This window comes from Aegilops tauschii, chromosome 3 (genome assembly GCF_002575655.3).
Source record: "Aegilops tauschii subsp. strangulata cultivar AL8/78 chromosome 3, Aet v6.0, whole genome shotgun sequence".
NCBI classification, from domain to species: domain Eukaryota; kingdom Viridiplantae; phylum Streptophyta; class Magnoliopsida; order Poales; family Poaceae; genus Aegilops; species Aegilops tauschii.
In genome coordinates, this window is record NC_053037.3 from 237,284,066 (window position 1) to 237,307,208 (window position 23,143).

At 46.8% G+C, this 23,143-nt stretch overlaps 2 long non-coding RNA genes across 2 annotated transcripts; one reads left to right on the forward strand and one right to left on the reverse strand.

Moving 5' to 3' along the window:
• Positions 1-18,924: 18,924 nt before the first annotated feature.
• On the reverse strand, positions 18,925-20,890 carry LOC120976618 (uncharacterized). The gene is made up of 2 exons (XR_005772608.3): positions 20,415-20,890; positions 18,925-19,821 (listed from the first exon to the last, which is right to left on the reverse strand). It is a non-coding gene; the product is annotated as an uncharacterized lncRNA (long non-coding RNA).
• Positions 20,891-21,161: 271 nt separating this feature from the next.
• Positions 21,162-22,444, forward strand: LOC123497618 (uncharacterized). Its single transcript, XR_006671401.2, has 2 exons — positions 21,162-21,484; positions 21,692-22,444. It is a non-coding gene; the product is annotated as an uncharacterized lncRNA (long non-coding RNA).
• The last annotated feature ends 699 nt before the right edge of the window (positions 22,445-23,143 follow it).

The window sequence follows — 23,143 nt, forward strand, 5'->3', positions numbered from 1 at the left end:
AACCCTAACACACAGAGAGAGAGAGAGAGAGAGAGAGAGAGAGACTCAACCTAACATGCATGCTAAATCTAGGGCGCCAGCGCTTCTTTTATTTATCAGTTGCTCAGGGTCTGCGCCTGGCTTTGTACAAAGGGTTACATGCCTTGCTGGAAAGGCTTGTACAAAAAGTGGTCTACCGGGGGGCTCGGCAACCGCGCCTTATGCGTAAAACTTGCGAAGATGTTCGATGTTCCAGGAGTTGCTCACTGGAATTCCATCTTTGGTCTCCAGGCGGACTGCGCTGGGCCTGGTGACTCGTATTAACCGATAAGGGCCTTCCCACTTTGGCGTCAACTTGTTGGAATTCTTGGCGGATTGAACTCGCCGAAGAACAAGGTGGCCTTCCTCAAGGCTTAGGGCATGAACCTTGCGGCTATGGTAGCGGCGCAATGCTTGCTGGTAGCGAGCAGCCCGCACAGCAGCCCGAAGACGATCTTCCTCAAGGAGCATCGCATCATCTTGGCGCAACTGCTCTTGCTCAAGCTCATCATAAGCGAGCACTCGAGGTGACCCGTATATGAGTCCCGTGGGGAGAACTGCTTCTGCCCCGTACACCAGGGCAAAGGGTGTCTGGCCAGTGGATCGATTTCGCGTCCTTCTGATCGACCAAAGAACCGTTGGCAACTCATCAATCCAGCGCCTTCCGCACTTGTGTAGCTTGTCAAAAGTCCTAGTCTTGAGGCCTCGCAACACCTTTGCGTTTGCCCTCTCAGCCTGATCGTTACTTCTGGGATGAGCGACAGAAGCGAAACAAACCTTGCTGCCGAGGTCTTGGATATACTGCATGAAGGCGTGGCTCGTGAACTTCGTGCCGTTGTCGGTGATGACTCTGTTCGGCACACCAAAACGGCAGACTAGCCCCTTGAAGAACTTGACGGCTGATTGTGTTGTCACCTTTCTCACTGGCTCTACTTCTGGCCACTTTGTGAACTTGTCGATTGCGACGTATAAGAAATCAAAGCCCCCGACAGCACGAGGAAAGGGACCCAGTATGTCGAGCCCCCAGACCGAAAACGGCCAGGAGAGAGGGATTGTTTGAAGAGCTTGGGCTGGTTGATGAAGCTTCTTTTAATGGAACTGGCATGCTTCACACTTGGTGACTAGGGCGGCTGCATCATGGAGGGCGGTGGGCCAGAAGAAACCTTGCCGGCAAGGGCTCTTGACCCTATGTGGGAGCCACACACGCCTCCATATATCTCTGCCAACAGCCTCAATCCGTCCTCCCGAGGAATGCACTTCAATTTCACGCCATTCGGTCTTCTTTTGTATAGGGCATTGTCCACGAACTAGTACATGCTGGACCGACGGGCCACTTTCTCTGCCTCTTCCTGTTCCTCAGGGAGCTCCCCTGTTTGGAGGAAACGGACGGTGTGTTGTGCCCATGCCGGAGCCTGGGGCTCGACGGTGCTACCTCTTGAGCACTGCATTGGTTTTCCCTTGAAGAGGAAAGGGTGATGCAGTAAAGCAGCGTAAGTATTTCCCTCAGTTTTTGAGAACCAAGGTATCAATCCAGTAGGAGACCACGCACGAGTCCCTCGCACCTACACAAACAAATAAATCCTCGCAACCAACGTGATAAGGGGTTGTCAATCCCTACACGGTCACTTACGAGAGTGAGATCTGATAGATATGATAAGATAATATTTTTGGTATTTTTATAATAAAGATGCAAAGTAAAATAAAAGGCAATGAAAATAACTAAGTGTTGGAAGATTAATATGATGGAAAATAGACCCGGGGGCCATAGGTTTCACTAGTGGCTTCTCTCGAGAGCATAAGTATTGCGGTGGGTGAACAAATTACTGTTGAGCAATTGATAGAATTGAGCATATTATGAGAATATCTAGGTATGATCATGTATATAGGCATCACGTCCGAGACAAGTAGACCGACTCCTGCCTGCATCTACTACTATTACTCCACACATCGACCGCTATCCAGCATGCATCTAGAGTATTAAGTTCAAAAGAACAGAGTAACGCTTTAAGCAAGATGACATGATGTAGAGGGATAAACTCATGCAATATTATATAAACCCCATCTTGTTATCCTCGATGGCAACAATACAATACGTGCCTTGCTGCCCCTGCTGTCACTGGGAAAGGACACCACAAGATTGAACCCAAAGCTAAGCACTTCTCCCATTGCAAGAAAGATCAATCTAGTAGGCCAAACCAAACTGATAATTCGAAGAGACTTGCAAAGATAACCAATCATACATAAAAGAATTCAGAGGAGATTCAAATATTGTTCATAGATAAACTTGATCATAAACCCACAATTCATCGATCTCAACAAACACACCGCAAAAGAAGATTACGTCGAATAGATCTCCACGAGAGAGGGGGAGAACATTGTATTGAGATCCAAAAAGAGAGAAGAAGCCATCTAGCTAATAACTATGGACCCGAAGGTCTGAGGTAAACTACTCACACATCATCAGAGAGGCTATGGTGTTGATGTAGAAGCCCTCCATGATCGATGCCCCCTCCGGCAGAGCTCCGGAACAGGCCCCAAGATGGGATCTCACAGGTACAGAAGGTTGCGGTGGTGGAATTAGGTTTTTGGCTCCATATCTGGTAGTTTGGGGGTACGTAGGTATATATAGGAGGAAGGAGTACATCGGTGGAGCAACGTGGGGCCCACGAGGGTCGAGGGCGCGCCTGGGGGGGTAGGCGCGCCCCCCCCCCCTACCTCGTGCCCTCCTGGTTGATGTCTTGATGTAGAGTCCAAGTCCTCTGGATCACGTTCGTTCCAAAAATCACGTTCCCGAAGGTTTCATTCCGTTTGGACTCCGTTTGATATTCTTTTTCTGCGAAACTCTGAAATAGGCAAAAAACAGCAATTCTGGGCTGGGCCTCCGGTTAATAGGTTAGTCCCAAAAATAATATAAAAGTGTATAATAAAGCCCATTAATGTCCAAAACAGAATATAATATAGCATGGAACAATCAAAAATTATAGATACGTTGGAGACGTATCAAGCATCCCCAAGCTTAATTCCTGCTCGTCCTCGAGTAGGTAAATGATAAAAACAGAATTTTTGATGTGGAGTGCTACTTAGCATAATTTCAATATAACTCTTCTTATTGTGGCATGAATGTTCAGATTTGATATGATTCAAGATAAAAGTTTAATGTTGACATAAACATAATAATACTTCAAGCATACTAACTAAGCAATTATGTCTTATCAAAATAACATAGCCAAAGCAAGTTATCCCTACAAAATCATATAGTCTGGCTATGCTCCATCTTCCCCACACAAAATATTCATATCATGTACGACCCCGGTTTTAGCCAAGCAATTGGTTCATACTTTTAACGCGCTTCAGCCTTTTCAACTCTTACGCAATACCGCGCAAGACATGGATATAGCACTATGGTGGAGTAAGGTATAATGGTAGGGGTTATGTGGGAAGACAAAAAGGAGAAAGTCTCACATCAACGAGGCTAATCAACGGGCTATGGAGATGCCCATCAATTGATGTTAATGCAAGGAGTAGGGATTGCCATGCAACGGATGCACTAGAGCTATAAGTGTATGAAAGCTCAAAAAGAAACTAAGTGGGTGTGCATCCAACTTGCTTGCTCACGAAGACCTCGGGCATTTGAGGAAGCCCATCATTGGAATATACAAGCCAAGTTCTATAATGAAATTTCCCACTAGTATATGAAAGTGACAAAATGAGAAACTCTCTATTATGAAGATCACGGTGCTACTTTGAAGCACAAGTGTGGTAAAAGGATAGTAACATTGTCCCTTCTCTCTTTTTCTCTCATTTTTTTGGGCCTTTTCTCTTTCTTTTTTTATGGCCTCTTTTTTTTAGTCCGGAGTCTCATCCCGACTTGTGGGGGAATCATAGTCTCCATCATCCTTTCCTCACTTGGGACAATGCTCTAATAATGATGATCATCACACTTTTATTTACTTACAACTCATGAATTACAACTCAATACTTAGAACAAAATATGACTCTATATGAATGCCTCCGGCAGTGTACCGGGATATGCAATGAATCAAGAGCGACATGTATGAAAGAATTATGAACGGTGGCTTTGCCACAAATACAATGTCAACTACATGATCATGCAAATAAATATGACAATAATGGAGCGTGTCATGATAAACGAAACGATGGAAAGTTGCATGGCAATATATCTCAGAATGGCTATCAAAATGCCATGATAGGTAGGTATGGTGGCTGTTTTGAGGAAGATATAAGGAGGTTTATGTGTGATAGAGCGTATCATATCACGGAGTTTGGATGCACCGGCGAAGTTTGCACCAACTCTCAAGGTGAGAAAGGGCAATGCACGGTACCGAAGAGGCTAGAAAATTGCGGAAAGGTAAGTGTGCATATAATCCATGGACTCACATTAGTCATAAAGAACTCATATACTTATTGCAAAAATTTATTAGCCCTCGAAGCAAAGTACTACTACGCATGCTCCTAGGGGAAGGGTTGGTAGGAGTTAACCATCGCGCGATCCCGACCGCCACACAAAGGAAGACAATCAACAAATACCTCATGCTCCAACTTCGTTACATAACGGTTCACCATACGTGCATGCTACGGGAATCACAAACTCCAACACATGTATTTTTCAATTCCACAATTACTCAACTAGCACAACTATGATATTACCACCTTTATATCTCAAAACAATTATCAAGCATCAAATTTCTCATGATATTAATTAAAGCAAATTGCCATGCTATTTTAAGATCCTCAAAATAATATAAGTGAAGCACGAGAGATCAATCTATAAAACAAATCCACCATCGTGCTCTAAAAGATATAAGTGAAGCACATAGAGTATTCTAATAAATTCCGAATCAAGTGTGACTCTCTCAAAAGGTGTGTAAAGCAAGGATGATTGTGGTAAACTAAAAAATAAAGACTCAAATAATACAAGACACTCCAAGCAAAACACATATCATGTGGTGAATAAAAATATAGCTCCAAGTAAAGTTACCGATGGAAGTAGACGAAAGAGGGGATGCCTTCCGGGGCATCCCCAAGCTTTGGCTTTTAGGCATCCTTAGATTATCTTGGGGTGCCATGGGCATCCCCAAGCTTAGGCTCTTGCCACTCCTTGTTCCATAATCCATCAAATCTTTCACCCAAAACTTGAAAACTTCACAACACAAAACTCAGCAGAAAATCTCGTGAGCTCCGTTAGCGAAAGGAAACAAAAGACCACTTCAAGGTACTGTAATGAACTCATTCTTTATTTATATTGGTGTTAAACCTACTGTATTCCAACTTCTCTATGGTTTATAAACTATTTTACTAGCCATAGATTCATCAAAATAAGCAAACAACACACGAAAAACAGAATCTGTCAAAAACAGAACAGTTTGTAGTAATCTGTAACTAACGCAAACTTCTGCAACTCAAAAACATCTACCAAAATAGGAAGACCTAGAAAATTTTTTTATTGATCAGCAGCAATTGGAATCAATATTTTATCACGTTCTGGTGATTTTTAACAATTATTTTCGTGAACAGAAAGTTTCTGGAATTTACAGCAAGATCAAATAACTATCATCCAAGAAGATCCTATAGGTTAAACTTGGCACAAACACTAATTAAAACAAAAAAAGACATCTAACCAGAGGCTAGATCAAATATTTATTCCTAAACAGAAACAAAAAGCAAAAAACCTAAAAATAAAATTGGGTTGCCTCCCAACAAGCGCTATCGTTTAACGCCCCTAGCTAGGCATAATAGCAAGGATAGATTTAGGTATTGCCATCTTTGGTAGGCAATTCTTCAATGAGGCATCTATCATCCTTAGGAGTTTCTTTCTTTTTATTAATTATCAAACTTTTAGGCACAAGATCGAAAAAATTCATTTGTAACAAATGGTTCCTTAATGATAGCAAAAAGATTGGGATGAATACTTATAGCTTTGAGATCCGCAGTTTCCTTACTAGAGGATTCACCCTTATTTTTAGGAACATACATAAGCTTGGCAATTTTAGTTGGAGGACTTGGAGTATTCTTTACGGAAGAAAAAGCGGTTCCCAAGTTGGTAATGATATTCTCAAGTTTATCGATTCTAGTGGAATCCTGATTTATTTTCTCATTAACTATGGGTTCCTTCTCCTTAATATTTTTCAAAGTGACTCCTACTTTAGATCCATATTGAGTGATTCAGTTGTGGATCTTTTTATCCAAATTTCAATTAGCTCTACGTAGCAACTTTATTTTCAATTATTTCAAGTCTTTGCATTACATGCTCCAAAGTTAACATAGTTCCATTAATCATAAGAGGTGGTGAGCCAAACAAATCTATCATAGCATTATAAGAATCAAAAGTATGGCTACCCAAGAAATTCCCTCCGGTAATGGTATCAAGGATATATCTGTACCAAGGAGTAGTGCCTACATAAAAATTGCGGAGAAGAACGGAAGGAGATTGTTTCCTGGTAGATCTATTTTGAGCATTGCAAATCCTATACCAAGCGTCTTTTAAATTTTCTCCTTCCATTTGCTTAAAATTAAGAACTTCATTCTCGGGAGACAACGGAGAAGATAGGGGACTAGCCATAACGACAAGCAAGCGAAAAAGAGGCGAACGGAAAAGAGAGGGCGAATAAAACGGCAAGGGTGAAGTGGGGGAGAGGAAAACGAGAGGCAAATGGCAAATAATGTAATGCGGGACATAAGGGTTTGTGATGGGTACTTGGTATGTTGACTTTTGCGTAGACTCCCCGGCAACGGCGCCACAAATGGCTCGTTGTCGAGAGTTCAAATCTTGACTTGACTTTGCGTAAGCCTCCCCGGCAACGGCGCCAGAAATCCTTCTTGCTACCTCTTGAGCACTGCGTTGGTTTTCCCTTGAAGAGGAAAGGGTGATGCAGTAAAGCAGCGTAAGTATTTCCCTTAGTGTTTGAGAACCAAGGTATCAATCCAGTAGGAGACCACGCACGAGTCCCTCGCACCTACACAAACAAATAAATCCTCGCAACCAACGCGATAAGGGGTTGTCAATCCCTACACGGTCACTTACGAGAGTGAGATCTGATAGATATGATAAGATAATATTTTTGGTATTTTTATAATAAAGATGCAAAGTAAAATAAAAGGCAATGAAAATAACTAAGTATTGGAAGATTAATATGATGGAAAATAGACCCGGGGGCCATAGGTTTCACTAGTGGCTTCTCTCGAGAGCATAAGTATTACGGTGGGTGAACAAATTACTGTTGAGCAATTGATAGAATTGAGCATAGTTATGAGAATATCTAGGTATGATCATGTATATAGGCATCACGTCCGAGACAAGTAGACCGACTCCTGCCTGCATCTACTACTATTACTCCACACATCGACCGCTATCCAGCATGCATCTAGAGTATTAAGTTCAAAAGAACAGAGTAACGCTTTAAGCAAGATGACATGATGTAGAGGGATAAACTCATGCAATATGATATAAACCCCATCTTGTTATCCTCGATGGCAACAATACAATACGTGCCTTGTTGCCCCTGCTGTCACTGGGAAAGGACACCGCAAGATTGAACCCAAAGCTAAGCACTTCTCCCATTGCAAGAAAGATCAATCTAGTAGGCCAAACCAAACTGATAATTCGAAGAGACTTGCAAAGATAACCGATCATACATAAAAGAATTCAGAGGAGATTCAAATATTGTTCATAGATAAACTTGATCATAAACCCACAATTCATCGGTCTCAACAAACACACCGCAAAAGAAGATTACATCGAATAGATCTCCACGAAAGAGGGGGAGAACATTGTATTGAGATCCAAAATGAGAGAAGAAGCCATCTAGCTAATAACTATGGACCCGAAGGTCTGAGGTAAACTACTCACACATCATCAGAGAGGCTATGGTGTTGATGTAGAAGCCCTCTGTGATCGATGCCCCCTCCGGCGGAGCTCCGAAACAGGCCCCAAGATGGGATCTCATGGGTACAGAAGGTTGCGGTGGTGGAATTAGGTTTTTGGCTCCGTATCTGGTAGTTTGGGGGTACGTAGGTATATATAGGAGGAAGGAGTACGTCGGTGGAGCAACGTGGGGCCCACGAGGGTGGAGGGCGCGCCTGGGGGGTAGGCGCGCCCCCCTACCTCATGCCCTCCTGGTTGATGTCTTGACGTAGGGTCCAAGTCCTCTGGATCACGTTCGTTCCGAAAATCACATTTCTGAAGGTTTCATTCTGTTTGGACTCCGTTTGATATTCTTTTTCTGCGAAACTCTGAAATAGGCAAAAACCAGCAATTCTGGGTTGGGCCTCCGGTTAATAGGTTAGTCCCAAAAATAATATAAAAGTGTATACTAAAGCCCATTAATGTCCAAAACAGAATATAATATAGCATGGAACAATCAAAAATTATAGATACGTTGGAGACGTATCAGATGGCAAGGACTAAAGGCTCATCTTCGGCCGTAAGGGCGGCTGCCTCTACGGTCAGGGCTTGGGGCCCTGCCGGAGGTTGCTGCTCCCCGGCAAGCTTGGGGCACCCGGCAACGTCCTTGCCGGCGGCTCCTGGGAGCTCAGCGGGAAAGTACTTGCTAGGGCCTCCCTTCCTTCTCTTGTTCTGTCATGCTGATGGCTTTATGGATGGCTAAGTTAATTGAAGCACAAAGGTACCTGGTTCCACAGGCAACTCAAGGCAGCGCGGTTCGACAGGTTGTCGGCAATGCCGTTCTCCGCTCGGGGAACGTGCTCTGCTTGCAGTCTGTCAAAACGCTCTTCCAACTTCCTCACTTCATCCACATAGGCCTCCATCAGCGGGCTCTGGTAATCCTTGTTGACTTGCTTAACGACGAGCTGCGAATCACCCCTGATGATGAGCTTCCTGATTCCAAGGTCTGCCGTGATCCTGAGACCGGCAAGCAATCCCTCGTACTCCGCCGTATTGTTTGTTGAATTTTCCCGGGGAAAGTGCATCTGGATTACGTACTTGAGGTGCTCTCCAGTGCGTGCATTGAGTAGCACGCCGGCACCAGCACCTTGCAGTGAGAAAGCACCATCAAAGTACAGAACCCAATCGCGGCAGGTCTCCTTGTCGGGAAGGGTGGTCTCTTGAATCTCTTCATCAGGCGTTGCGGTCCATTCTGCTATGAATTCTGCCAAGGCTCGGCTCTTGATCGTTGAAGTTCTTTCAAACTTGAGGCCAAAGCTCGACAGCTCCAACAACCACTCCACAATCCTCCCTGTCGGATCTGGGTTGTGCAAAATCCGTTGCAAAGGGAGGCGGGTGACAACGGTGATCTCATGCTCTTGGAAATAGTGACGCAGCTTTCTCAAGGCCATAAGGAGGCTGAAAAGTAGCTTCTGCATACCAGAATATCTTGATCTAGCCCGCTGCAAGAGGGAACTGACAAAATAAACTGGGTGCTGCACCACCTTCTTCTTCTGTTCCACTTCGCCCATCTGCGCAGACTCTGTCTTGCCGGGACCGGGCCTTGCCGGGGGTTCCGCCTTGCCGGCGTCAGGCCCTGCAGGGGGAGACCCTGGCCCATCATCCGTCGGCTCTGCTGCTACTGCCGCTTCTTCCTCAAGTTCCCTCCGCACCACCAGCGTAGCACTAACCACTTGATTCGTGGCTGCTAGGTATAGCAGCAACTGCTCTTGTGGTTTAGGCGCGACTAGTATTGGCGTGGAGGAGAGGTACCTCTTCAAGTCTTGCAGTGCTGCCTCTGCCTCCGGGGCCCATTTCACTGGACCCGCCTTTTTCAAAACTTTGAAAAAGGGGAGGGCATGCTCAGCAGATTTGGAGATGAACCTACTCAGGGCAGCAACGCAGCCAGCGAGCCTACGGACGTCTTTGACCCGTTTTGGCGTCTCAATCTGCTCAATTGCTTTGATCTTGTCAGGATTTGCTTCGATCCCGCGTTGAGACACAAAGAACCCGAGAAGTTTGCCAGATGGGACACCGAACACGCACTTCTCTGGGTTGAGCTTGAGGTTGATCTTGCACAGATTTGCAAATGTTTCTTCTGGGTCTTGCACTAGCGTGGCCCTGTCCTTGGTTTTGACTACTATATCATCCATATAAGCTCCCATATTTCTATGCAGCTGCGGCTCAAAACCAATTTGGACTGCACGGGAAAATGTCGAACCAACGCTCTTCAACCCGAAAGGCATCCGGATAAAACAGTACGTACCACATGGGGTGATCAATGCGGTCTTCTCCTCATCTTCCTTCATCATGAAGATCTGGTGGTATCCTGAGTAGGCGTCGAGGAAGGACAGCAGGTCACACCCGGCAGTGGAGTCCACTATCTGGTTAATGCGTGGCAAGGGGAAAGGATCCTTTGGACAGGCCTTATTGATGTCTGTGTAGTCAATACACAGCCTCCACTTCCCATTTGCCTTATGCACTACCACTGGGTTAGCTAACCACGTGGGGTGGAGCACTCCTCTAACCAGGCCTGCCGCCTCCAACTTCCTGATCTTCTCGATGATGAACTCTTGTCGCTCCAAAGCTTGCTTCCCGACCTTCTGCTTGACGGACCGCGCATGAGGACGGACAGCAAGATGGTGCACAATCACCTCCCTGGGAACGCCGGGGATGTGGGATGCTTGCCATGCAAACACGTCGACATTCACCCGCAGGAAGGCGACGAGCGCGCTTTCCTATTTGCTGCCGAGGGTGGAGCTTATAGTAAAAGCTCCGCCCATGCCGTCCTCCTTGACGGGCACCTTCTTGGTCTCTGGTGGTGCAGCCTTGGACTTCTTGCTCCTACCGGTGGAGCTCTCTGGCATGTCCTCAACAGGAGTGCAGTAGTCCTAAGAGGCGCGCTTCCGGAGTGGGTTCAAGAGGTCTTGCCAGAAGAGGTCTCACCGGAAGGGGTCTTGCCGGCAGAGGCCTTGCCGGCTTTCTTCCTTCCTGGAGCTTCAGCGGCAGGAGCAAGTGCCTAGGCGGCAGTTGCTGCAACTGCCTCTTGGTAGAGTTGGTCAGTGCAGATGAGCGTGTCTTTCTTGTCGGAGGGGACGGTGATGATGGTCAGCGGCCCCGGCATCTTCAACGTGTTGTAGGCGTAGTGTGACGCCGCCATCAACTTGGCCAGCGCTGGGCGGCCGAGGATCCCGTTGTACGGCAAGGGGATCTCGACGCATCAAAAACGATCGTCTCCGTCCTATAGTTCAGCTCGCCCCCAAACGTAACGGGCAGTGTGATTTTACCTTTCGGCTGACTCCTTCCCGGGTTAACCCCTTGAAACGTGCCCGTCTCCTCGAGATCTCCATCAGGAATCTGCAGCTTCTTGATCACAGCGGGCGAGATCAAATTCAGACCAACCCAACCGTCAACCAGCACTTTTGTCACCTTGAGGTTGCGTATTGTTGGTGAAACCAACAACGGCAAACACCCGACCACTGTTGTGCGATCAGGGTGATCCTCGGTGTCACAAATGATGGGTGTGCGGGATCACTTCAGTGGCTTCTGGGCATCGAGCGATGGCTCTACTGCAGTGACCTCACGCGCCCACTGCTTCAGTTGGCGGTGAGAGGTGTGCAACGAGGCGCCACCGTTGATGCACATGGCCTCTGTAGCTTTCTGGAACTCGTGCTCGCCGGACTCGTCGTCCTCGTTGTGATCATCATCTTCCTCCTTCTTGTTGCGGCCCCGAGCGGGCCTCTCTTGTTGATTATCTTTGTCGCGGCGGCCTCCTTGGCCACCGCGCTTCTTGCTGGACCCCTCAGCACCATCCTGGCCCTTCTCCTTGTCCCACCTTTCATATTCATCTTTCTGCTTTTCTGCAAGCAGCTCGACCTGTCGGCAGTTCTGGAGGTCATGGCCCTTGGTGCGATGGATCTTGTAGTACTGCTTGTCGGAGCCTCCTGGCTTGTCGGCGTCCGCCAAGGCCCGGCAGGCGACGCACCCGGCAACCTCCTTGCTGGGGTCGTCAGCCTTGGCCTTCTTGGCGGCGCCGGGGTCGCCGGACCCCTCAACGGCAAGCACAGTCTTGCCCTTACGCTTCATGTTCGGGCGCCGGCCCTTCTTCGTCGGGGCGGCGGCGTCTTCGTCCGTGGAGTCGGTTTCCGCGCCGACGTCCTCACTGGGGTACTTCCTTCCTTCCTCAGCCGGAGCACATATCAGCCAGAACATAAAGTTCGGCTACATCCTTGACCTTGTTCATCGCCAGCTCTTCACGCATCTTGCGGTTGCGTACGCTCTGATGGAATGCACTGATGACAGCGGCGGGATGAACATCTAGGATGGTGTACTGCACACGGCTGAATCTTTGTATGTACTTACGCAGGGACTCGCCATCCTTCTGGGGGATGACATGCAAGTCACTTGCCTGGCCAGGAGCTTGGTGGCCTCCGGTAAAGGCACCAACAAACTCGTGGCACAGATCCGACCAGGAAGAGATGGAATCCACCGACAGGTGCATCAACCACGACATGACATTGGGCTTAAGCGCCAACGGAAAGTAGTTGGCGAGCACCTTGTCGTCGGGAGCCCTGGCGGCTTGCATCGCGATGGTGTAGATGATGCGGAACTCCAATGGGTGAGTCTTGCCGTTGTACTTTTCCCCAACATCATGCTTGAACATGCGATGGGAGGGCCACTGGAACTGCCGCAACTTTCGGGTTAAGGCCGGACAACCCACCTCGTAAGGCAGGTCGCCAGAGCCCCCCGACGCTGGGTGGTCCATAGCAGGCCCCGCACGCCGATCCGACTGATGGAGCGCTTACCGCCATCGCTCGATGGTGGTTCGAGCGTCTTCCTGAGCTCTCTCTCGAAGAACTCGACGTTGGTCGCAGCGGGTTCGCGGGTCGTACGACGCTGTGGAAACATTGTCACAGGCGTCGGCCCGACAAGCTGGTGGCTGCTATCACGGCCGTGGAGGAGGAGAATGCACCATGGTCTCAACGTCCCCGGTCCTCCCACCGCCGGCATGCACCGGCTCGACAGATCGCCGGCATGAGGGTCCCGCTGGGAGCGGCTCGTCTTTGTTGGCGAAGCTTATGAGGCTTCGGATGGTGGCCCTCCACTCGTCGAGCTTCTCCGCAGCGGGGGGAAGTCGAGGAGCAGTTGCAGCGCGCCAATGCTTCTGCTGGCGTGGGCGGCGATGAAAGCTGCGTGGACTGCGACGCGCTCCGACTTCTAACCACGTTAGAAGGAGCTCTGTCCCGGTCTCGCGGTCGCACGCCGCTTCCGCCAACGTCCAGGTGCGCACGCCGGCCTGGTGCGTCCTGAGAGTGGCGCACAGGGCTCTTCCCGCGGCGGTGCCCGAGAACTCTGACGTCGCAGTGTTGCTCATCGCGCGCGGCCTGGGAAGGCCGCAGCGCGGGTGCCATCTGGGGTGCCATAGAGGTTGCCGCGCCGCACGTGGGCCGCACGGCCCCGCCCCCGGACTCAGCGGCGCGCGGCTCGTTGTCTTGGACTCGAACAACGCCGCTCGCCTGGCTCCGATTGCCAGAGTGTCGTGGATGTGCATGGGCCACGTCTCTGGCACCATCCGTGGCCACCCGGTCGCCTGCCCACGCTGGCGCGGACGGGCCGGCTCCGGATGACCCGATCGATGTGATCCCCTTCTTCTTGGGGGCCATGGTGATGATGAAGTCGATGCGCTAACTTCTAAACCGGATTTTCACAGCTTGCGCCCCCTACCTGGCGCGCCAAAGATGTCGGGGAAACGACACCTATGGGATCACAGAGAATCCCTACTACGATTGACAGGGCGTGGGGCTGTGGAAAGAGCGGGTTTAGAAGATCAACGCGGGGGAATTTTATCCAGGTTCGGGCCGCAAGCGATGCGTAATATCCTAATCCTGCTTTGGTGTGTTTATCTGGTGTTCTTGGACTAGCTACAAGACATGCAGGGTCCAAAAAGTCCGAATCCTTCCTCAGTATGCCTCGGGCCTCCTTTTTAGTTAAAAGGGGTCACCAGAATGGCACACAGGAGGTGGAAGTATGTACTCTATACAAGTCTATCTCTGGCATCGTAGGACAAAACGCATTTAATGCGCTGCCGACGTGCCCTCTCACTTTATCGGGGATGGCAAGGAAGCTCGTCCCATCTGTCGCCACTTCGCCTCGCTCTGACGCGCGTCCACGCTGACGATGCGTGATGCGCCACGCTGGCTGGCTGGCTGCTAAACTGGTGCGGTGGCAGAGTCTTCACGAAGATCTGCATGCCACCACGCAGGTGCTTGCTGAGTTGGCCTGGAAGCCGCACGCCGCCACGCAGGTGCCTACTTAGTTGGTGGGCTGACATGTGTGTCAGAACGACGGTGGATCCTCGGTAGGTGTGGGCCTGGGTGTGGCCCCACAGATGTCCCCGGCAAGGGTCTTGCCGGGGGCCTTCGTCTTCTGGTTCTCATCTAGATCTGCAGTCCTCTGGTCTTCACAAAGATCTGCATGCCACCTATGCAGGCACCTCCTGAGCCCTGGTTCCAACGTTGTTGATGGTGTCGGAACCTTTGTGCTCGAGGGTGGAAGCCTTGCTGGTGTTGAGCAAGTCGCCCCGGCAAGGCTCTTGCCGGGGCTATGCAGGCCGCCCTGGCAAGGCTTCTTGCCGGGGAAAGCCCACCTTGTCCCCTTGCTCCTCGCGCCTCTGGCTTGGCGCTGCTCTGGTAGTCTTGTGTCTTTGCTTCCTCTTCTGCCCTGCCAAGCGTGGCCGCAAGTGGGGCTGCGACTGCCCGCGCACAAATAAAGGGGTGCAGAAGGCCCCTACTTTTGTACACCGACATATGTACATCCCACACAATCGCTCCAAGGAAAACGTTTCCGTTCACAGGTACATCACACACAATTTTTCCCGTTAAATCGTTTGCGTTATTGAATGTATCACACATGGTTCGTTGAAGAAACTGTGTGGCAAAGGATGTCCATCACACACAGTTTTATGTGGTAAACGTTTGCGCAAGGTGGCCTAACGCAAACAGTTTTCAAGAGAAAGTCGTGTGTGATTGTTCATTGATCCAACGCGGTTTATTCCTAGAAACTGTGTGCGTTGCCTGAGGTCATCGCCCACGGTATTTTTTCAACAATCGTTTGCAATAGCAAAACCCAATTAGTAGGCTAATTCGCCATTAGCAGGCTAATTATCCGATTATTCATAATCCATTTATTAATCTAATTGACATTTCATATTAAGCACACAATGTATTTCATTTTCATAATTGAAATACATCAGAGTACAACATGATATAGCTTCAGCACTCAGCTACCGCATTACACAACTACACCAGGACCAAGTTTCACATGCAACATCTATAACCTTTCGAAATTAGCATCATAGACGGTACATCGACAGATGTATCTCATCTGGAAAGCTGCTGAAGCAGAAGGCGAATATTGAGGATGTTGAAGGTCTTTGTAACTTTAGGCCAGTGCCTTTGGATGATTGACCGTCCATCCTTCGTCCTCTTCAGGAACACTTCAATATTGAACCGTGGGTGTTGTATGAATAACTTCCTCGCCTCCTAACCATACAGGTTGTTTGAGAGGTAATCATCAGTGATCTGCTTTGGAAAGGCCTGAAAACAAGGATGTGCATAAATATCTTCTCTATATTGAAAATGGGGCAAAGGAATAAAAAAGGCAAGGTATAATAGTTAGTACCATCCTGTAGTGAACCGATGTCTTCTTCATTGTGCAGACAAAGATCTTGTTGTTTTTGTCGCTAATTTCTTTATCCTAACAATCTTCTGAGTTTCTTGACTTGACTGATATTCATGGACAACTCATTTCCTCATATGCAAAAAGGGTCGAACAGTGGGTCAAAACCTCTGACAGCAGGACCTACATGTGCAAGACCAAATTGCTAAAAACCTAAATATTAGAATGGTTCCTGCAATTTCACAATAATGTGCTATTAGACAACGTACCATGCACGTGCTAACCTCGATTGTAAACCTCAGTGCTTCCCATTGTTTCCCTGCAACACATATAAGGTAGTTAGTCATCAGGTTAAGTAAGGGTTCGCATGCTATCAGTAAAATATGTTGATGAAAAATAAGCACATTGCAGATTCATCATATTAATTCAAGCCACGTGGAAAACCCATTTATCCAAACCAAGCATGATTAAGAACTAGGAAATATAACACTTGTATATGTTGATCATGTATTAAGTGCAGCCAAATTCGATTTATTCCTCACATGCAGAACAATACAAAATTCGACCCACAACAATTGGACATCGCAGTGTAGAATTAAACCAAGCAGTTATCTAAACACCACAACAAATGAACCAAACATTAACTGAGCACCACATTGCACAATATAACATACTCCTAATAGAAGATCAGACAGTTAACCAAACCAAGCATGCTTAACAACTTGGAAATATAGCAATTGTATTTGTTTCTCATGTATTTAGTACAGCCAAATTCGATTTATTTCTCACATGGTATACAATAACAGAATGCAGCCACAACAATTGAACATCGCATTGCAGAATTGAACCAAGCAGTTAACTAAACACCACAACAAATGAACCAAACGTTAACTGAGCACCACATTGCACAATAAAACATACTCGTAATAGAAGATCAGAGAGTTAACCAAACCAAGCATGCTTAACAACTTGGAAATATTGCACCCTGAAGAATTGAACATCACATTTGCAGAATTGAACCAAGCAGTTAACTGAACACCACATTGCACGACATATAGAACATATACACTATAGCAGAAGATTGCATAGTAAAACTAGATAGCACAATTCACTAGAATTTATTAAGGAAAGGTAGTAGCTAGCAAACGATGGCCTCGAGAAAACGCCATGAACTGTCGTTTAAAGCAGCCAACCGCGTCGCGGCGTCGGTGCGAAGCGTCAACAGTGGCCTCGACGGCGAGGTGCTCCTCCAAGATCCGGGAGTCGGCACGAATAGCAGCCATCGCGACCTCATCCACGCGTGCGGCGGCGATTTGCTTCTCCGCTGCCAAATGCTCCTTGAGATCCTGGCTATACTGCGTGCACCACGGCTTAGGCCGGCGCTTATTTGGTGGAGGGGTCGGTGATTTGGGTGGAAAGTGTCGCGCTCGCGCCGGCGGTCGGGGCATGTGGGATGTGGAAGGAGGAGGAGGATGGGGGTCGGGTGTGGATTACCTTCCTGGATAGACGAGGCCGAGCAGCGTGAAGGAGGGTCGCCGACGAGGAGGCGGCGCTGCAAGTAAGGAGTGAAGGTTTCAACTTGAAAAGGAAGGCGGAAAGAGGGGGAAATGTGGCTTTTGGTAAGGGGGAGGGGGCGGGGAGGTAGATATTTCCGCGGAAGCCGAAAATTTGGAATCGCTTCAGCCAAAAAACTGGCGCGCAAAGTGTCATCAGACACGGTCCCCTATTCAGAACTGTGTACGATATGTGGACATCACAAACGATTCAGATTGCTTCACCCGTGTGTGATGAGTTTGAACATCAAAAGTTTTGGTTCAAATTTCCATGGTTACAGTGGTCATCCACGTCATTGCGTAATTTGGGTACACAAAGGAGACTACAGCACACCCACACTTCTTAATCGACCAAGTTCAGCAATTAAACAGAGCTAGCTGACCTAAACATTACTCTAACAAATTAAAGACCGGTGCTCTTCTTTACCTAATAATAAAGGACGGAGGCTTTCATAGTTCTCCATATGTCTATTAGTTTTTTCTTTACGTTCTTTTGTTTTCCATGCATTCTTATATGTATTTGTACTTTTGGAAAAATGTGCGTTCTGATATGTAATCGATCGTGTTATGTGTGTTAAAGACTATTGGGCTGTCGGTTGTGTACTTAGTTGGGCTGGGCCTTCCTACCCCAACCCCCCCCCCCCCTCCCCCAAAAAAACAAGATCTGTTGCCGCATCGGTCTCCTCCTTCTTTCTCATCGATCCCCTTCTTCCTCTCTACAGGACGCCTCCCGCAGCAGATCATCGCACCGCCGCCGCCGCAAATCAGGTGTCCTTCCTTTTCTTCGATCCAACCCAATCTCTTTCCTCTTCTTTAGTCCAATCCTTCTACTTTTTGATCCAACTAGTAAGTGTGCACGTGCAACGCACGTATGATACCATGGTTTTTTTTTGTAAAATTTGTCTTAATCCCTGCACTTGTAGGGGTAGTTTGACCTGAATCATGTACATGTAATCCCCAAAATCGGGCAAGAAACTCACTAATTTCAATTATTAACATCGCAAATCACATTTTCCAAGCGGATTGCCAGACTAAAGTCAGGCTCGGGGCACTCTTGGGCAAGTCACTAAGCTCGCTCGAGTCAATCGCGATCCAAATTGGTGGTAATGTTGAACGAAATCTAAGGATCGAGAGCGGAAGGAAGAGAAGAGCGGAAACCAATAGATGATGAAAGGAAGAGGGGCGGCCATTGATATTTAGGAGGGCGGAAAAGGGGAAAAGACCATCTCTCGACGTCTGGTGCATTTTCCACAAGTGGTGGCCGATGATGGATCGGATGCAAGAGCGGCATTAGTAGATAAGCATTCCACGCTTAGGGCACCGTGCCAGTACGTCAGCTTTCTCACAATGAGGCTAAAGTTATGGAGCGTGTCACCGTGTTCCCGAGCTACATGGTCAACAAGTCACATAGCACGCCAGTGTCCGCCTTGCCCTTTGCTGTGCCGGCACGAGATGGGCATTGTTGGACGAGCTAGTTAGTGCAGTTTGTGATACCCTTTACTTACTGGATCCTGATGTCTCACGTCAACATGTCTGATCTGCTTGCTACTTTCTCCTAGGATAGATCAAAGCTACTGTTAGTTTGACGAATTAAATACGTTACTCAATATCTCTGATCTGCTTGCTACTTTCTCCTAGGGTTAGCTGATCGCAAATCTCACATGTTTCCATTCACATTTACATATGCAACAGAAACAAATAGATTCACAATGCCGGTACTCATATATGTAATAAGATATCGCTGGGCATTTGAAATCTGCAAAGGATGCTTGTGCATTTGGCATCAAGTTGTAATTTAGCAGTGATCATATATAAAATCTGGTTAGCAGAGACCACACTGCAACCCAAAAAGGGAAAGATTACATAATGGTGTGGGAAGAAAGTTTGTATAAAAATAGTAATACAAAATACAATTCTTGTTCTCCTTTATTGTTGACCAATTCTCTGCTCAACATAAATACAATTGCACAAGCTTCAGCAGGGGAAACTAATGTTAATCTCGATATATTTAGTTGTATAATTCTCGTATGGTGTGAGAAAAAATAAATGGGGAAAGTCCGACATACACCATATTTGGCGAGTGCACGCCCTTAGCTCTGCTGTGTACCAAACTGAGATTGACCTCAACACACAACAGCGCAAACGTCCATGCTCAGCCTACACCTATATAATTTCTCAAAAAAGAAATATGACATTCTGGAAGAAAATATACATAATCAGACAAGCATAAACTACAACACAATCTAGCATATCAACATCATGTGCCCTAGAATCATTTAAAAGCAAGTAAAATTAAATTTGGGTGCAGAATCTGATTACCTGAGGTACTCTACAAGCCCATACCTGGTTTGGCAAATCTTCTATACTTTCTTTGCCATGTTGACCATGCCAACCATGCAACTCTAAATTTCCAACGACAACAACAATCGAAGATTTGTCCTCGAATAGTTTCAGTCATTACTACAGAATTGTCAGATGATGGGGCTTGAGTTTTGTACTGACTATACAACATAAAGCAAAACAAAGAAAGCCACCCAAAAAATAGCTATAGAACAAAATTGCACAGAAATAGGCCGAGTCTGATTCAAGAAAGATGTAGTTGTATTGTAAAATAAATTACCGTCCAATATAACCTGAGATAGCAAACTGACTTAGTGGCATCTCATCAAGTACCTGTAGGGTGAGGACTATCATTAATCACACAGTTCATTATGAAAGCCTGCTCCTAAAATTGACAAAAAGAGGCCCAATTGTCGTGCATATGGGAGAACATATTGAAGCAAAATTGGAAGATCTAGCTGCACACTTCAGTAAAAAAATACTCCTGTATGCTAAAACAGTATATAATACTTCTTCTAGTGTACAAGAAATATGACAAGAGAAACCAAGGCAAAGTCCACTGTAAATATGAACTTACCGTTATGCAGAAAATATGGAACGTAGCATTACATGAGGTATTTTAATGGAGAAAAACTGGTACCCATGCGGCAATTCTAATCGAGACAATACTTAAATTTCTGCCATAATATAATTATGTACACGAATTCAAGGCAATTAGATTAGAAGCTAAGTCAGAAATTTGCTCGTGTGAGCTAGATTGCACGCAGGAGTTATGGCTTTATAGGATGCATGAAATCTACAAGTTAATTGGAATAGTCTCACTTGCAACATCAGTACATCGCATACACGATGCCATATCAGAAAGCATGCAAACACTTATCTACAGGTCCGAAGGAGCCATGCGAGGGGGAGGAGGCGTTGCTGACCTGTGCATCTTTCAATTGCTGCATCTTTTGTAGCAGCCGCAGTCCCCTAGTGCAGGAGCCAGACGGAGAATCGATGACTCCCGTCGCCCTCCAGCGCCCAAACAGGAAAGGATGTAGGTGCCCTCGTCACCCCGCTTGACCCCGTGGGATTTCTTCCAGTAAGAGCTGCGTCAGCCTCCAGAAAGAGCGGCATCGGCCTCGGCAATGAGCGCATACACGCGCGGCGTCCAGAGCGTGTACCTCGCAGCCGCCTCCTCATCCCGATCCTGTCAGATCCCATCCCCACACCAACACCCCGCAGGGGAAGAATGCAGCGAGCCAGTGAGGAACAGATTCCACTCGCCGAAGGCGGCCACCGGAGGAGATGCGTGGGGATCGGGGGGAGGCGGGCGGGAAGGCCAGATGGGTGGAAGGGGAAGGTGGAAGGAGGACCGGTGCTACGCGTGGGAGCGACGGCAAGGTTTTTTGGAGGGCGAACGGATATTCAGGACAGTAAAACTGAGCCTAAAGGGAGCCTTCTCACGACTTCAGTGTTTATGGCCGTCCATTCGAGTGATCTGGTCGATCTGAGTCGTTAGATCTACTGCCAATGTCGAGCTCCACCGCAGTTTTTTTCCTGGCCCAACTGTCCTAAAGGGCCTCTACTCCGGAAGAAAAACGGAGATATGTGGTGCACTGGGCTTTTGTGCCGGCCCATTTGTCTAACCCGCACGCTATAGGGCCAGATCATCGACCTGAGCGCCGAATCCCTAGCCTCCCGAAGAAAAATCGTTCGGTCCCTGCCAGAGGAAAGGTCAATAGGATTGATTGGCTCGATCCAGCCGAGCGGGATGCAGGCGACGCGAGAATCCCTGGATTCAACCGACGCATGCGATTTGTCTACGAGGGGATCCAGCTGACAGGTGCCATGCGGGTCGAGGCAATAGGTATTCGGGGTGTTCGGCAGTCCCGTGAGGCAGATCGACAATCGAAACTGGTCCTTTGGGATTTGAAGAAGGTAATCAATCTTCAGTTTCTAGGGTCATTCATGGTGGATGATGTATGGCACTCGCCGATGGCAATTAATCAAGGTGTGTGTCTTTCTATTTTCCAACTTGTGTTGTATATATGCTCCCTCGCATGGCCCTCTCAATCACCGTTCTTGCTCCTTTTCTTTAAAACTGAATCACCGCTCTTACTCAGCACGGTTCTCGGCTAGGTTGGCCTCTATCTTTGTTTCTCCCCTTTCCTCTACTATCCCTTCTTCCACCCATGCTAATTCCATTCCTACCCCGCAGGTGGTGACTGTTGTTTCACGCTGGTGAGAAGATATTGCACAAAGCTTAGGTGATCAAAACCCACCCCAAAATCCCCACCAATCAGGTAAAACCCTGTGCATGAGGGCACAATAAACATTTTCTTTGTCAAAGAAATTCTTGATTAACTATGACTGTGTTGTTGATGCTTGGTTTCTTTTTTCAAGATTTGGCTTCAGTTTAGGTAAATCATCAATTTGTTTCTGGGTAATCTCTATTCTTACCAGATTTACATATTAGAGAACAATATGTACTCTAGATTAAGATGCCGTCATGAAATCATTTATCTGAACATAGCAAAGAAGATTTAGAAGTTGGGGATAGAGAAGTAGTACAGGAATGCAATTTATCGTGTAGGGCTGAATCGGCATTTTGTAAAATTTCCAATGAAACACGTGTGGAGGCTACAATCAGGTATAGTCCAGTTTGTGATACACCAAACGCAATCTGAGAGAGTTAGGAATATAGAGAGAAGATGGTAATTATGGACAGAGGAGAGGAATAAATGTGATCAACATATATATGTAGTAACTGGAGAGATGATGTGGTGGAGTGGAATTTGAGTAGGTGGTGAAGCAGAATTTGGGTAGGTGACGAGTTTATTAGCTCTGTCCATTTGGTAAGATGTACTAAATGGGGCCTTATGTATAATGAATGTTAGCTACAGGAGCACATCTCTGTATGGATTGAATTCACTTGAGGAGCTGCACTTGAATACTATCTTGAAGCTTATAACTTGTGTCTTGTTGCTGTGCAAAGAAATGAATGGAACAATGATATTTTTAGTATCAGGAAATAGACATGTGTGTGTGTGTGACCATCCGGGATGCAGCTAGAGCTATGAGATGAGTTTGACTCCACTAAGCTTTGTTTGATAAATAGTGTTCAATCCCCTGTTGGGTTTCACACATTATTACCTTGCCTTAGAAACAGATTGGATGAATGAAACTATACTATGGTTAGTGCCAGAAAGTTGAATTGTTTCTATATATGAGAAAAACGAAATGTCAGTGCCACTGTTCTATTCCTTCTAGATTCCAGTAAGTTGAATCAGTTTGGATAAAATCAAAATGTTAGCGACCCTGTAATTTTGCATAATATGGATTCTTGTATTCCTCATTTTCTTTTTTCATTTAAAATCACAGTATGGTTCATTGTGTTATGACCTGAATCTTGATGTGATGTACAATAGTATGAGTGTGATGTCTGATGATCTTGAGAAAATGGTTAATACATGAAAGTTGAAAGTATACAAAGCTATTGTCAATGAAGTAAAAGATGCACTTTATTAACAAACAATTAAAGGTTGGTTTCAGTTTTATATATAAGTGTAACGAAAAAGTAAATAGACATCAGTTTATGTCCCTTCTGCTATGCTTGATACAAAGCTATGTCAGACTCTGTCATTTAGGCACAAGTTCTTTTTCGATTGTT